General features: G+C 39.5%; 1 protein-coding gene across 2 annotated transcripts in view; it reads right to left on the reverse strand.

Moving 5' to 3' along the window:
- Window positions 1–346: 346 nt before the first annotated feature.
- The window catches only part of LOC119722414 (ras-related protein Rab-3C-like), a 54,854-nt gene continuing 39,195 nt past the window's right edge, over window positions 347–16,005 (reverse strand). For both annotated transcript variants that reach the window (XM_038192521.1, XM_038192522.1), the window contains exon 6: window positions 347–1,465. The gene's annotated coding sequence lies outside the window, so the exon portion shown is untranslated. The remainder of the gene's footprint in view (window positions 1,466–16,005) is intronic.

A 16,005-nucleotide genomic window follows, 5' to 3' on the forward strand; every position in this document is an offset into this window, starting at 1 on the left:
TGAAACGTAAAGAACATGTCGACAATCCATTGCATATTTTGTCATAAATTCCATGATTTCTTTCATTTCATAGCTCATTAACCTCCTAAAGAATACTCTTCTCAGGCCGTGTCCGAATTACTTGGCTTCAACTGGAAATTCGGACACGGCCTCAACAAAAATGCAACCAATACCATCATACAGCGCCCTCTATAGCCAGAATACATCTCAACATTTCCAAAACAAAATTTGCTCCTAATTTTGTTTTCTCTACATCAAATCAAGCATTTTTTTTCTCAATTATAATAAATAAATAGCCAACAAAGTTTTTTTCACTTTTACAATTTTTAAAATCATTTGCTCATGATTTTTTTTTTTTTTTTCAATTAAAAATTTTAAATATTTTTCAATTTTAATCAGGTGCTTCTTCATAGCAACAGCCAACGGTGTAAACTGCATGAATAATGAACTTTCTCCACAGTGTTGTTATTCTCATTAGCAAAACCGAATAACCAGAAAACTTTGAGATGTCTAACAGATTTGTATCTTCACAAGAAGAAACCCGGAAAAATTTGGCTAAACAATTTTTTTTTTGGCAAAATGACTGCAAATAGGAGACCTGTGGAATTCCCAAAATTGACTTCAAATACACGACTTAAAAATCAACCTCCAAATGCATCACCTCTTTTTTTTTTTAGAAAACAATATCTTGTTTCTGAATTGGGTAGCAGAGGCAGACATGAAAATCAGAAATCTTCAGTAAAATCACAAGTTTTGACATTTTCCCAATTTTTGGGATGTCTCAGACTTGTCTAGCATTTTCGTCTGATTTAAAAAGATTTTTTTTTACATCAAAAATGATTTCTGTCAGACCTTCCCAACGTGCAGAGGGGAAAAAAAGGCAAAACATTTCTGGAGTAATTGAACATCTCGGCAACTCCCAATATTCGACGTGTACACGAAGGACAGAACAAATAACTTAATTACATCCTAAATAAATAACACAAATTCCATTAAAAATATGTCCTTCCACATTCTGTGATTAAAAATTTAATTTAGTTTTCATATTACAGTTGTGCACTGATTAGATTTGCCAGACGCACAATTACATCCAACGTTTTGCCTTTTTTTCTCCTTCCCCCTCGCAAAAATAAAACATGATTTGTTGACACAAGGGCCAAGAAGATATCAAATTGCATTTGTTTTTCCGAGACAGGTCTCCTTTTTGTTGACAACCCAAAGGAGAAAAAAATCTTACGGTTTCTCTGCGCACTGCCCCTTTTGATGTCCAATGCAGTGACATTGCTGGCGGCAAGACGGATCTGTACTTACTGTATGCACGGAGCGTGCAGCGAGGATAAATAGCTTAGGGTAAGAGGCTTGCGTTTCCATCAGTTCACGTTGTTGGCTGCGTTGTTTATTTTGTCATTTCTTCGGGTGAAAATCTGAAGTCTGGGTTGATGCATCTATGGAACTGAGAAAGGAACTGGATAAAAACAAAGAGAAAGAGAAAAATATATAATTTTTCGTTTGACTTTGACAGGTATTTTTATAAATATGATAATTGTTATATGATGTAGTACGGCTATAGTCTGAGAATTGGACATTCACGTTTGCAGAGCCACATGATGAATGTCTGATAAATCCTTACAGGCAAATTTTATGCAACCCCACACGACAGCCAATCGGAGTCGACTTTAGAAACTGTGATGTCAATGAACTGTGATGAAAACCCGGTAGAAGGCGCCCGCTGAATGGTCAGAATCTCGAGGTCAAGACGCAGCCTTGTTTTGCATAATTTATCGAATAATCTGCTCGTATATCATTGACCCTTGCTGTGCAAGGGGATAATAGACTACAATGGCTACAGGATAGATATAAATTCACTGCACAAATAGTTTATAATATATATTAACAAAAACAGGTATCACAATTTATGTATAACCATAGAAAAGCTGAATTTAGAATTTTTAAGATCATCCCTTCATAGGTTAAATTCAAACATGCCAATGTTGTTTTATACCAAATTTTCTGTGACATCTAGTCATTTGCTTGGATTTGATCAATCAATGAAAATGACAAAGTATACAGACACAAAGAAACATTCTATGGTCATGAAAATGCCAAATCGTGCTTTACAAATACTGCAAGCCTGAAGCCAGCCGCACACGAGAGCTACGTGCTGAGCAAAAACTCATTCGAGGCCGTTTGCTCAGCACGTAGCTCAGGAAATATCCCAATGTGCGGTGAATTTTTGCTGAGGCCGTGAGGCAAATATCTATCCTGCTCGATTTCTTTTACCTCGCGAGGTGAAAAACTCACCGTGTGCGGTCAACCTGAGCTATGTGCTGAGCTAAAAAGATTAGCCAACGAAATCACGTATTATGTACACGTGATTTTAAGATATTTTTGTGCAAATCTCCTAAAGCCTGCTTTCATTGGCTAGTCAAGCTTTTAAGCTCAGCACATAGCTCAGGTTGACCGCACACAGTGAGTTTTTTGCCTAGTGAGCAACAAAAATCATAACAGGATAGATATTTGCCTCATGGCCTCATGAGGCAGAAAACTCAGCGAAAATTCACCGCACATGGGGATATTTTGTGAGCTACGTGCTGAGCAAACGGCCTCGGATGACCTTTTGCTCAGCACGTAGCTCTCGTGTGCGATGGGCTTTAGAAACACAGAGCTTAAAAACCAAAAACAGTTTACGTGGGTGGATCATTGTTGGGAATAAAAGGGATCTTCTTCTCAAGGGATATAGAGGGTCTGGCTAGCTGCACTGTTCACAACAGTCTAGGTCTCCGAGAAAAGACATTATTGGAGACCTGGGAAAAAGCTTCAAAAAAGAGTCTCCAAAATCTCTCACAACAGAGGGTACTCAAGCCAGAAAGGACGAAAGGACTTTCAGGATCAACTGGCTATTGAGGGGCGACAAAGGAACAGAGAACTTTTATGGCCGGCTCTCGATCTGCCTTCTGAATGGGAAAACGTACAATTATAGCATGATCAGGAAGAGAGATAGAAGATTGGAAGGGTAGCCAAGGCTTTGTACTTTTTCTAAAAGGGGAAATGATGGGTTACGACCGTTCTAGACGCCTAGCTACTACCGTGCCGAAGTCAATTTCATGAGACTTTTCGTTAATTCAGCACGACGATAGCTCAGCGGTTTAAACGATCTGGCTTTGTGAATTGAGTTCGGCATGGCATCATTCTTTGGCTCGACAGGGCTGCCGCGTTATCATCATTCCGAATGGCAGTGGCACAGCACTGTTCTATTAAACATGTGCCATTGCTGTGTCAAAACCACTTCAATTTGAAGTTGGGCCAAACCATTTTTCACAGAAACACAGACTTTTTCGTAGGATCTCGCACCACACAGACCAGCAGTGAATAGTTTCTACCTAGTATACGCAGTCTCATTATCTCAATCGATAGTGATAAATATTGACAAAAACCTATGAGAGGTTATAAAACAGCGATCCACATCGTCGTCGATGATTCAGAGTGTGTCAAACATGCGGCGCGTCATTGCAATCCATTGATTGCGTATGTCCTCGAAAAAAAAAGGACATCAACATGCATCATTAAATTCAATGCTGCCGGCTAGCCTAATTGACTGAAACTAACGCCACATAATCGCAACGGTACACGAAGGTCAATGTGAAAGAGTGGGCAGGAACGAGCCATTAAATATTTATTTATTTATCTATTTATTTTTTGAGGGGGTGGGGACGACATTTGGACAATAGTTGTGTACAAATGATAAAAATGGGTAAATTTAGGGTCCGTATGACATGTTTCCTGTTCCATTGTAATTCGCAGTATCAGTAAGAATGACTTTATGGAATAAAAATATTTGTTGGGTAGGTAGTTTGCTATTCATAATCACTCTTGGAGGATGACTACATTAAGGAGTGCATCAGAATTATAAAATCATACATGTCAAATGTAACAGGGACAGGAAAATTATGTGGACCCCAAATTTCTTGTTATTATTATTTTTTTCTGGGAATGAAACCAAGGATTCCTCAAAAGCGCCCAAGGCACTGTAGCTCGCAAGCGTAAAGAAACCTGTAGAGAGGAGACAATGAGAAGAAATTACAGTTCTCGAGGTGGGAGGAAAACTCAAGAAGAATATTCTGGGGAAAACCCACAGAGTCAGGCAGGGACTGAAAACCCAATCCACATGTTGGCCCAGGCGAGATTCGAACCCGGGTCACGGAGGTGGAAGGCGAGGAAAGTACCACTATGCCAACCTGACCCATATAGAAACTGGTTTTACTGTCAACCAAAAGGAACAAAATGAATTGTTACAGATGGAGGGGGAAGCAAACATAACATGATCACACTACTTTAGAGAAAACAGAGTAAAGAGAAGACAAACATCCAAACCATTCTTACATTTTCACAGATCACAGTGTAGACCGTTTCTGAATAGACGCTAGCTACATGTAGCACAGATATGTAAAAGTAGTAAAGTAAAGTCTGTCCCGAGCCAATGTGGCTCATCAGGCCGGCGTTTATCTCCGGTTTCAGTAGCATGAAACGACTGAGAATATTTCTAATCCCCCTGGATGGGATGCTAGTCCATCGCAGGTTACTCCCCAGCTAATGCCGGTACCCATTTATACTCCTGGGTGGAGAGGGGCAAGTGGGGGTGAAGTGGCTTGCCCAAGGACACAATATATGACCCGGACCCTCTGATCATGAGTCACGAACCCTAACCACTAGGCCACACACTCCCCCTGCACAGATATGTAAACAGACAAGTTTCTGTCAGGATTTTCCCCAACATCATCCTTCATCATGACAAACCTACACACTTGCTGAATTAACAATTTATGGGTTTACATCTACTTGTTCAAGCTCTATCCATCACAGTGAACCCATAATACATCACCCAGCACAAGCAATTGAACGAAGAACGGCCTCTCGATGATCAAAGTACGTGTATGATAACTTCAATCTATGATCAAATTAAGTTTCATCAAACACACATGTAGTTCGCGACCATTTAATTTCCTTCGTAGGGATGTTTGCCGACTAAACCAACTTTGATCTTAATGGATGAGAACGATTACTGGTCTGCGATCGTTGGATGACTCAACCTACGACCAATTTACAATGCGTCGTATTCTCCGTACAGCTTGCAAAAATCTGTATTTAAAGGCGAGGTCATTTCTGCATTTTTATCCGTTTGAAGCAACAAAATGCTCCAAATCTAAAGATGGGTGCTTGACAACTAACCTGATGAAGTTTCAGCTCGGTGAATGCTGTTCATTCTGAGAAAACAATGTTTTAGGATCTCAATTTGAATTCAAATGTTGCAGAGTCATGTTTCAAATAACGCCCAAAGATCAGCGTCCGGGACACATTCTCATTCAGCCGATTGCAGCTACCGGTACGCGATGTCATGCACAGAACCAACGAATAGTAACAACCGCGCGCTCATGCGAGTTGTGTCAACGCTTGCGTGTGCATTGTGTCAACGCTAGCGCGCACACGTTCACAGATTCACCGAATTACAAAATAACTGCTAAAGGAAATTTCTAAAAATGCGTCACTTGACACATCTTTGGAAATTGCCTTCCTTTATTGCTTTCTTCAAAATGACAGCTTGACAGAAAGAATAATTTCGCAGGGAGTTTAGTGCCATTACTATCTTTAAACCAAGTAAGCTTTTCGACAATGATTTTGTCAGTTTTTGGATAGCTGCAAATGATCTACTCTACCTTTAAACCTTCCTCCCACCAAATAAATTATCCCCCACTTCATTGCATTCCCGTCCTATCTGCTCTGAGCAATTCCCAAAATGCGACGACGTCCCAACGGGGGAGGATAAAAGTACTCGAGAGATGACGTTAGCGTTGCCATGCCAACGTGATGCAATTGCAGTGTCTCGATTCTGTTCCAGGGCACACGGAAAACACAACACGTCGAATCTGTTCGTGATTGTGTTCTGTTGACCAGTGCGGTGACTAATCACAGCGTCTGCTTTGCTGGAAATTGTGCCAAAAATAAGAGAAACATAACAACTGACTTTTGCTATTTGCCCAACAGTATTGGTTGGCAAGATGAGGACCAACGCAAAGAAAGAAAGATCTCAGTTTTAGAATGTAATCACATCCAAAAAACGAGAAAAAAAAAACACATTGAAAGGCCATGTGCAATCTTTTACAAAAAAAAGGACGTGAATTGTTTTTTCTAAAATTTAAGCATGGCACAAACCAACAGAAAGTACACTTTATGTTAAAATATTTACTAATAAACAAAACTGCATTCCTGCCTAATTCTAACACAAAAAAGGCCTGAAATACAATAACTGAAATGACTGCAAAATGAAAATGAAATATAAAATATCAAAAAGTCTGGAGATTATACTGTTCATGTTTTAAATGTGTAGTACATGTTTATGTGTACACGTGTACATGTACATGTACATAATGCCAGATGGCTATGTGGCGACATTTACATAATTTATTCGCAATGTAGTTAGTCATGGTGTGCCGCTCAGCTTAAATGCTGGGATTAGAGATGAGGTCATTCACACGGGACAATGTACATCTGGGTCCAATTTCTCGCTTACTGTTAGCGAAAAAGTCCAGCTTACTAAAGCAGAAAATGTGTGCTTATGGTAAGCGTATTTCATGGGTTAATTAGCGAGGAATTTTGGTTTCCGTGCTTGCGTACATCCCGTAACTAAGGATTTGTGCTTCAAGGCTTAGCACAGAATTTGTCTGCTAGCACGGTTAGCACCAAATGGTGATCGTAAGCGCAGAATTCTAAATATATGCTAAACATTTACGAATTAACCGCAAAGTCACATCCTTAGTACATTGTAGCTAAAGAAATCCTGAAAAATATCAAAACTCATGGTAGAGGAAACCATAGACAAGCACATTTTCAACGATGCTGTAAAATGTCTCCGACGGTAATATTAATGCAACATCAGGAGCTAATCACAAACAGGATACAATGAAGTCATTACAGAACCCCCCTCCCCCAACCCCAACCACCATCGCCCCCCCCCCCAAAAATAATAAATAAAAATAGAATAAATATGTAGAGTAGAATATGTCCAAACCAAGTGTTAACACTTGCGCTGCACTTTCGTTTAAATTAATGCGAGTTTCCGTCGCCAAACTGTGGCAGATGGTTCTATAAATTTGCAATCCGTCTAAAGCCTCGGCCATCATGACACATACATTGAATACATGTATACGAACAACTGTATTGATTAACACTAACAGTAAGATACACGCGCACCCCATCACGCATACTGCATTAGTAGGCCCACACATCCCCTGCCCTCGATCCATACAGAGGATGCATAAACAACATCCACCTTGTTTCCGAAATCAGGCCCCATGTATGGGCCTCGAGACACATTCAAATACAGCGAGGGATGTCGTAGACCCACATTTATGGTTTTGGGCAACAGCGTTGTTCGGAGGCTCGCGTTCCTTCTAAAAATAGCTTGAGGCCCCGCCCCAGCGCCGCAACTTGAGCTGAGCAATCACGTCCTGTGTACACATGCGCATACATGCGCGCAGATACGTCAGTTCTTGTTTTGACTCGCATCCAACCTGGTAGGATGACGCACATTTCTCACAATGCCCCCTCAACCTGGGTTTTTACTAGAAAGCTTAACGTTCTATGAAATGAACTTCTCTGAAACAATACAACTTATCTGAGCATTTTTAGGGTAAGGATTTCTCAGAAATTGGTTTTCAATTCTTGTCACTTCATATAGTGATGCACATTTCGAAGATTTCCCCGAAGCATTTTTCGTTTCCAACGTTTTGCAAAATGGGCTTCTTAGAAATGTTACAACACATTTGTGGCAATTTGTTTTACAGTAAGGGAATGGTTTTTAATTTTTACATACATGTATTAAAAATAATTTTAAAAAGTTTAAAGAGAAACAATGAAATGAATTTATCAAATAAACTTATTTTCTAAACCTTATATTTATCAGCAATATAAGGTTGAATCCAGAAATATAACAAAATTCTAATATTTTTGTGCATATCAAATGGAAAAATACGCTTATGATAAAAACCAAAAACAAGTCAAAGAAATCAATATTAATACATGTCATCCGGGCCATAAATCCCCCTAAGCCATTTACGTTAAGCTCTTTGTTTTGTCGATGGTTATTCAACAAAATCATGCTTCCGGCTATTATGTAGCACCGGCCTCGGATAATCACAAACTCACAGTTTAATTCTATTTCTTTGAACCCAAACAACTCTCAAATATCAAGGGTTAAACGTGCTGAACAACAAGTGTGCTCAATTAAATTACAGTAGGCAATAAACTTATGAGCTCTAGGACAGGGTGGCCACACAAAAAAAACAGAATGGCGTATTTCCACTACCCTTAGACTCAAACAACCTATACAAATGCATGGGGAATTCTGTTAAAAGACAAATGATACCAAGATCGCCCGATTCGGTCAAGTAGTTTTTGTTCTAGAGCCTATTTGTGAAACAAAGACGGGAGTATGATTTTGTCCCGATGAAGTACTAAACTGCGCCTATCTTAATTGGATAGAGGGAATAATTGTTACTTTAATAAACCATTGCTATAACGTCACACTATTGTTAAAAGTGTGGATTTGGAAATACAAATCTGTTACAATGGTCACAAAGTGTGGATTCGGAATGACAAATCTTTTAGTAAAGTGTGGATTCGGAATTACGAATCCAAACTTTGAACATGTCGGATAATTGTTCTCCTTAATGAGCATTGATAGGACCGTCTGCGTGAAATCTTTCCTTCTGAAATTACCAATGCATCTTCGCTGTCAGGCTCCGCCGTCAATGCAAAACCTACTTTGAGTCAGAAAGAAATCGTCGTCTAGTACATAGTGAACTATTCACGTTGAAGAAAGGAGCCTACACACAAAATGACTTGGTTGTACGGGTGTAGTGATACACGTGCTAAACACGCCACAAGGCTTGATTACTTATAAGAGCCTCGAAAAACTCCCATGTAAATTACCCCAATGGCCATGACTCGACACGAGATATGCAAGTCTTTTCATCTCCACTCAATGAACTGTTCATGACAATTCTTCTTTTGACGCAATGATTTTAAGTCGAAGAATACACGAGAAAGTGTGGATTCTTAATTTACGAATTCACTCAGCGCTTCGCGCCTCGTGAATTCTTAAATTACGAATCCACACTTTCTTGTGTATTCTCCTTAACGTAATAAGACCCAGATGCTGATATGAAAGATGTATGCTTCACAAAATAGGCTCTGCCACAAAAACTACTGGACCAAATCGGGAGATCTTGGTATCATATTTCTTCTAAAAAGATTCTCCATCCCTTGGTACAGGTGAATTGCGTTTCAAGGTAGTGGAAGTATGCCGTTCCATTGTTTTTGGGGGGGCCACCAAGTATAGACTGCCTCTTTTCAACCCCCGCATGCCAACTGAAATTACAGAAAAATTACTATTTTAAGAATTTCATTGTTTTCAGGGAACTCTACCCTACATAATTATCCACATTTATTCATGTATTTGTAGTTGAGTTCATGCTGCAAACCAAACGTTTTTCAATAAACGCTTTCTGAAAATAGTTGACCTGCCAAAAAGTGTCCAATTTTATTATGAATTGAACTATCAAATCTAAAATGTCCTACTTCTCAGCAAGTCTCTCTCGATCCCTTCCAATTTGCTGAACGAAATACAACACAGACACATAATGACAAACTTTGGTGTGGAAATTTGATGTTTGTCTTATTTTATTTAATTATTTATTTATTGATTGATTGATTTTAAAACTCCTTCAAAGAAATTCAATCCATCACCCTTTGTAACAGATCGTGAGGTAGTGACTCCAAAGGCCATCATTGGGAAAATACTCCTTTTTTTGACATTTAGATAAGGGGCTTCAACTTCCCACGCAGTGAACTGTTGATTTGGTGATCGCATTACCTGCGCCGATCCTATCTGTCTGATCCACGGATTTGGCCGCGACAGAACCGACAGTTTTCAAGCGGGTATACTTAGCTGGATGCATGTCAGAGATGACGTGGCTCTCAGTGGCGTAGCCAGGGTTCTCATCCTGGGGGGGGGGGGGGGGCGAGTGGAGGGGTGAATGTTACAGTGGAGGTGCGCCCAAATTTATTCATGCTCAGAAGTAGACTTCTTTTTTTTTCACTAGACACCCAGCCTCCGTAAAATCAAATAGTGGATGGGGAGGGGAGCATCTTTAAATGGGAACGCTGTTCAAAACTGAATTCATAGTCATTAATTGTCATAGGTATCGCTATACGCGTACCATGGGACGCTGAAATAAAAAGACAATCGCGAAAAACATGGTTTTCGCCACAAAAATATATTAACAATGTGAAATAAGGCACTTTATGATGAACCCGCTAATCATGGTTTTGTGATTTTATCAGATTGCCAAATGTGATGCGATCAAGCTAAATGAGTCATTTGTCGTTCCCGGTCAAATTTTTTTTTATTACAAATTTGAAAAGAGCACAATCTCAGCATTAATGCTGTGAAAACCGCATGCTGATACCATCTTTAGTTCAAAAATTATGGAAGTCAGAACACCAAGAGATGTGATGAAGTGAATGATGACGACTCATGTAGCTTGATCGCATCACAAATTTCTAGTTGGGGGGGGGGGGGTTACTTTTTTATGGGGGCGTGAACAAGGCTTTTGATGGTTTTGTTGGCACATGTAGGGAACGTCCTTGCAAGGGATTCATAGCACTTTGGCAATTTCAACAAGGCCAGCCCAGCAGTCAAAATAAATCAGGTGACTGTTTTTAACAGTTGAGTGCTCCCTGCCATTATAGAGCAGGATTGACTGGCTGTGACTGTTATGTAACCTGATATACCGGTAGCTATGCTTTGACTGTAGGAGACTGATAAGCCAGCTGTGCCTACCAGTCACCTGCTTTTGTCTGTTGATGGAATTTGACTGTCACAGTGCCTTCAAGAAATATGATCTGACTATTGGTGACTAGCCTGTGTAAAAGGCAAGGCAGGGGAACAGGATTTTAATTTTTGAGTGTCTGTGACTGATCAAACAAAATGAGGGTTAAATTCATGTGTAATACTAATGACAGATTAATTATCAAAGCCTCTACACTTACGAATACAAATTACCGACATCAAATCATAGACTCCAACATACAGGAAAAGACTACTCCGTCATAGTGCCTTTCTTGTACATGTGAAGTGCACGAATGCACAGGAACAGGCCAGGGCTTGACATTTCAAAGCCTTGCCATCATTTACTAAAACTCTAGATCGTCTACACGAACACAGGAACTAATGGGCGTCATCAATTACGCTTAATGTGCGTCTAGTGAACTTGCCAACACCAGGAGACAACTGCAATTGTTTGAGATGAGGGGTGGGGCATAAAGTCCTTTAAAGGGGGAGTGTTCTGCATGAACAAGGGTGGATCCAGAACCAAATTTTCGGGGGGGGGGGGGCTCGAGTATTTCAAAAAGGGGAAAGAAATTAAGTATACAGTATCGCGCGCTATTTTCAAATTGTAATTTTACAACTAAAAGATATGTGTAGCTCTCTGAATGGCCTCTTTCTATCCCTCAAAAGAAGTACCACTTATTAGAAACAACAGCCCCAAAATTGAAAATTGTGGGGCGCTGCACCCAATGGATATGGTGTTCAACTTGTGTGCCGTGGTACATGGGTTCGAACCCTGACAGGGAACATGGTGCTTGTATTCTTGGGCAAGGCACTTTACTACAATTGCTTCTCTCCACCCAGGAGTATAAATGGGTACCTGTGAAGGTGGAGCCCAAATTGCACAGATCTCGAGCTGCTGCAGAAAAACAATCTCATTCCTAATGAACAGGGATAATAATATTTGTGATGCGCATTGGATCATATTCATATGGAATTTGCGTAATATAAATGTATAAATTATTATTATTATTATGTTTATATGAAGCTGAGGTCAGGTTCAAGTCTGTTTTTCCCAACCAGGATTGAATGAGAATTTTTTTCAGTACAAATTGCTGCTGCAAAGCCGGTACCTCAAGATGAGCCTTATTTCTTGAGAAGCAACATCCCTCCATTTGCAATATGTAGCGATGAGCTGTGCATTATGAATGTATTTCCCGGTTTGCATCGACTGTGAATTTTTCAGCAAATTTTGTTTACTTACAACATGTACAATCCCACAAAAGATCTCATTCTCAGAAGCTGACGGACATGTATGCTTAACACTGCACATGAATACCCAGCATTACAAGACTTTCCACAATGTTTTCCAAATTCTCAATGGCATTCACGGCAAGTCAAACACGCGGAAAGCAGTTGAATATAGATTGCATTCTTGATGAACATGTCGGTAAGTCACGCATCGGTCAAGGCCGTTCATTATTCCTGATACGTGTGTGATATGAACGTGAATGAATTCCAATTAACCCGATCGCAAGGTTTTCATTGAAGTATTTCTCATGCATCTTGCGTCAACTCCAAAATTCGCGGGTTAGAAATACATTACTGTGAGTCAATCAGCATTAAAAATTATCGGCCCAATCTTTCCTTTCAAAAATCTGCACAAGAGCTTGCGCCTTTGTCGAACAAACTACCTATGCATTTCTGGGAACGATCATTGTACCTAAATTTTTCATCCATTTCCTTCCGACGCACTGTCTCACTATGGAACCCTTCCCTGTATTCCGTGTCCCTTCCCCCTCCCCTGATTATAATCTGCCCAGCATCTTTCTATTTGAAGTACCAGTAATTGTTCTTGTTTTTCACAGATTTCCTTTTCTATCTCTTCTTTGTGTAGCCCTAACCTTGAGTTGCCCTAAAATAGGCCTTAATTGTGGTGGGAGACTCTCTTTCAAAAAATAATTACTTACGTATAAAATAGAGGCTCATATATTTCTGTCTACACTTAAATGTATGAATACATATATACATCCTATATCCATCAAAGATGCACAAAATGAGCCAGATTGAGAACGGCTAGACGTAAAGTGTATATTCAGGTTCTTGTTTGCCTATGCGCATCCCAGGATGCACCATGCAGCTCGCACCTAATGTATCAACACACTTGGGCCGGCGTGCGGGATCAATAAGACGCGATCAATGCAACGGCGGAAACACCACGCAGGGATCTTCGCGCGGATCCCGCCATCATGACTATTTTAAAGCCGGACCTCAACTACCCGTGAACCACGTCGGGGCCTTAATTGCATGGTTCTTCTTACCATAATGCAAAGAATATTCACTTTAATACAAAAGCAGAAAGTTTCCAGTTGCTATTGCAGGATATTCCAAAAGGGGATGGTTTTAGGTTTAAAGTCTAAGATTTGTCAATGGCTCGAGCCATTATCCCTGTCCAGGCCCCTCGCCGGTTTTAAACAAACTTGTTTAAAACTGGGGAAGCACATATCTATTCCCTTTTTAACATTGTTCAGTTGGACAGGGGGGGGGGGGGGATAAATCTTCCCTTGAATTATGCGCCAATGCTTAGCATATTTCACGTGTTAGCGAAGAATTTGTACGTGTGTGCAGGTATGTCTTGCAATTGAGAATTCTGTGCTTATAGCGTTCACACAGAATTTCTGTTGGAAAGAAAAACCACCTATGCAAAAGGCCCCCATGTCATAACCTGAAATACCCCATGTAATATATAATCCCACACAAGCCACCACACAAATGCTCTCCTTTATGTCCGGGGCAAACAGCAAAATGGAAAGTTTTTCTTTCCTTGACTGATGAGCTTGTGAATCCAATATAACTGCAACCCTGATAACTGCATCTATGGTATTGAAATTTCAAAAACGAAAGATGAATGAAACTTTTCTCTTTTTTTTTCTCCCCTCAACAAAAGGTACCGTTAAAAATATAAACCGTAGCTACAACAGCAGCTTTCTTTGAAATTCGTGAACAATAATAGTACACAAGAAGTACTCATGCATGCCATCGCTGAAATCACCAAGTGAAAGCTGTATGAAAAGACGGTAGAGTAGTCTACTGACTGCAGTGAATTTCTCTATTCAATACGTGTACCTTAATTTTCTAAACCGCTTGAATACTATACATACGTGTACAAATGAAATACCGCATGTTAGATATGCACGTAGGCTTTTTAGAAATGCACGCACACATGTGTACCTTTTCTGTTCCGACCCACATTTATTTCGGGGGGGGGGGGGGGAGGGAGGGGTGTTACTTTTTCAGCAGTATCCTATACAATAACGGTATTAGCTTATTATGTTGGCTGCCTAATGAATCAATGTCATTTAATTATGCACTCACCTGTTTATTTCCAATTTAAAATTATATGTGAACTAATTCTTTTTCTCTATTTTGACTAAAAACTATTAAAAACCATGTATACATGTATGACTTCAAAAAAATACAAGCCCGAATAAAATATTTTTCAGAAAATATCTCCCCCCCCCCCCCCGAAAAAAAATTAATTATTTAAAAAAAACCCTTGAAATTAAATTAAGAACCGCTCTGTTAGGATGTAATTCTAGGGAATATCGCCTGCAATGAAAACCACTTATACCTGTCAGCCATGCAAAAAGGCATAAATACAGTGCAAAACCGAAACACTTCAAAATGTTCCAACCCTGCAAGAAAGTACGCAGCAACTATGATAAAATTTTGAGAGGTAGGGGTAAAGTCTAGCAAATTGGTGGGGGGGGGGGGGGGATAGACTACAGTATTAATCTAGCAATTGAAGGAAGCAATTTATTGGAAAGGTATTTGCACAATTTTTGACAGATTTGATCAGCAGCACTCTCTGCCGTCAACTTTAAGCGTTTCTATTTTTGTCGAAATGAAAAATTATGGCCAGAAACAAACAACATCTGGTGTATCGCAGAGTGCTCCAACCTTTATCACACTGTCCCGGTCGACGGACTGTTTATAGCTAATTAGCAGAAACCTAAATTAATGGCTCCATCGTGTCATTTATAATTCAACACAATTACAAGCGTGCACAAAGCAAGTACATGTACACGCCCACGTTTAATCCCTCATATTTTGTCAAACCCTAATTTTCTTTTTTATAATGCACACTCCATTTCGTTAAGGGGGGAAATAAACGAGTTGTCTGCTCAACTGTCAAATTTCTGAAGCCTCCTTTTGATCTTTCCTATCCCCGCCAGCAAATTACAGACATTTTTCCCCCTCTTTTTAGGTCAAGTGAAATTAAACTGTTCGGAATTCGCGCATGATTGGAACGGGAAATTATACTCCCCAATCGCCAGATCATTTTTTTTTCTTGTTTCTTTGGCATATTTTTGGTGGAGGAAGTGAGAATCTTTCTTTCAGCATTTCCTGCTTGATATTTTCTTAATTCTTCCACGTCATTTGCGAAATCCATCGCTTCACCGATTTCCACCTACCCCTCCATTATCTTAAAGGGACAACCCATTTTTCCCTTTCAATTCTGTATCGCAAAGAAATAAACGACAATTTTTACACAAATATTGCCAACTGCACATAATACAAAACCCACAATCTAATTACCGCCTACATGTAGTCTATTCTTACAGCACATTGCTTATTGAATTATCTTAATCCCTAAATATGCAAATAAGTCTTGTAAAAACTTTAAAAATTACATTTCAGGAATTACATTGACAGGAATACTGACCTAAAACTCATAAAAATTTACCACCACTTTCCCCCCCCCAAAAAAAATCATGTGTTCCAGAATGTAATCTTACAAAACAAATATTTGATCTGAATTTTTTTCATTTTAGGACTTTCTGCTCCCATTAAAGAGCCATGCAATAAAATTTGTTTAAGTGCATTTGTGTGTCCCATTTAACCTTATTTTCAATTTTCAATTTTGCCATTTTGATGGGTATTCTGGTGCCTTTTTGGTATTTATGTGAATGCCTATCTCCATATTCATGAGCAAAATTGTGATGTTATTTCTGGCAAAAACCTCAATGTTACAGTTATTTCAGCACGAAAAGTTGCTAGAATTTTGGATATTTATTGCTCTAGTAATTCTTTGGTGATTCGTTGTTGTGTCAGTACAT

The sequence above is a fragment of the Patiria miniata genome, unplaced genomic scaffold, assembly GCF_015706575.1.
Source record: "Patiria miniata isolate m_02_andy unplaced genomic scaffold, ASM1570657v1 HiC_scaffold_15, whole genome shotgun sequence".
In the NCBI taxonomy this organism is placed as follows: domain Eukaryota; kingdom Metazoa; phylum Echinodermata; class Asteroidea; order Valvatida; family Asterinidae; genus Patiria; species Patiria miniata.